We start from the raw sequence: 1,873 nt of genomic DNA on the forward strand, positions 1-1,873 counted from the left end.
TATATATGTATGTGTGTGTGTGTGTGTGTGTGTGTATGTATATATATATGCTTGTACATATCAGCACACACAATAACATTTACAGGGAGAAGGGTAACTGTTAAACGTTTCTAAAACTTGATAAATATGCGCTCCACTGAAAATATTGAGTAATCTCACTTTCATCATCTTTTTATATCCAACTTGACATAAAACCAAATAATAACGTGTGCGTGTATGTGTAAGTGCGTGTGCTTATATTTTTCCTCAGAAACTAAACTACATGTATACTTCCAGGCACTGCAGATTAGTTGTAATTTCCTATAGTTTCAAATTCCGTTGGAACCATTTTTCTTAACACGCAACTTGGAGCATGACGTTAATAAAACTAAGAACCCGCTGACATTGCAATATTTATATAAACGTTACCATTGATCTTTGACGCGGTAAAAATATATTAGATATATTCTTTGTTGAAATTATTCAGTTGTAAATAAGTATAATGGATTTGATATTTCAATTTGCCGTCTCTTCTATATAATCTATCGAGCAAACTGCACCCCCTTTCTCTGACTCTAATCATTCCCTCATCCTCTTCTCTCTCTCTCTCTAACACACACACACAAAGTATATATCATTCAGTAATTCTACATTATATAAAAAGGAATATATATATGCATATACATGTTTGCATATAGATACACACATATATACCGAAGAGATAATGGTGATGCACACACGCACACATACATATGTGTGTGTTTGTGTCTGTGTGTGTGCATATGGATATATATATATATATATATATATATATATATATATATATATATATATATATATATGCATATACATATACACACACGCAAACACACACATGTATGCATACATATATATATATGTATATATATGCATATACTTATATGTATACACGTAAACACACACATATGCATACATGTATAATTATATATATGCATATACATATATATATATATATACGCAAACACAAACAAACACACGCACACACACATACACACTACACACACACACGCACACACACACACACGCACATATATAGTCACAAATTGAGACTGTAAGTGCTAGAAGCAGGTCTATTGCTAGAAATAAGAGTTAAACCACTTATAGCTGTTTAAAAGCACTTTTATATATACTGACAGGGGAGATAACTGTCCCACGACAGAAGCAAAGGAGGCAGATTGTTGGCAGGATGAAACTCTGCAGTCCAGTGTGATAGCTTTGCTTCCGTCATCGGACAGTTATCTACCCTGTCCCTATATATAAATGTGCTTTTTCACAGCTATGTTTTAACTGTTACTTCTAAAACTAGACGCTTGCGATATATGCAGGCAAAATTAGTGACAACTAAATTTAGCCTATACAGTTTAGACTGTCTCCCAGCAGCCGCTCGAATTTCATACTATGTGTGTGTGTGTGTGTGTGTGTGTGTATACTCGTCTCCAAATTTGCTGTACTTTCTTGAAAGCAGGGACTTTTATAAACGAGAAATGAGTCAAGTACATGTAGGTTAAACTTTATAAGCAATACACCAATTTATAGAACCGAACTGAGGAACGCTTCCAGCAAGGACATATTCTTGCATTTCGTAATAGAATATTTTTGAATAGTCTGCTATTTGGATTAGCTCATCTTCATATGATACTTGACTTCCAGTACAATGCGGGGAATGAACGTTTAATCCCAGTCATTGATGATCCAAATTCATACATCTTCCTGACAAAAACCAAGCATGAATAGAGGTAGATAGATCGATAGATATATTGATAGGTATATAGATACATGCATATATATATAGAGAGAGAGAGGGGGTGAGAGAGAGAGAGGGGGTGAGAGAGAGGGGGAGTGAGAGAGAGGGGAG

The 1,873-nt window shown here is 34.7% G+C and overlaps 1 long non-coding RNA gene across 1 annotated transcript in view; it reads right to left on the reverse strand.

Annotated features, from left to right (window-relative positions):
* Positions 1-1,873, reverse strand: part of LOC128249107 (uncharacterized) — a 74,114-nt gene that overhangs the window by 13,461 nt on the left and 58,780 nt on the right. The gene's annotated exons all lie outside the window — the stretch shown is intronic.

Source organism: Octopus bimaculoides, chromosome 11, assembly GCF_001194135.2.
Source record: "Octopus bimaculoides isolate UCB-OBI-ISO-001 chromosome 11, ASM119413v2, whole genome shotgun sequence".
NCBI lineage: Eukaryota > Metazoa > Mollusca > Cephalopoda > Octopoda > Octopodidae > Octopus > Octopus bimaculoides.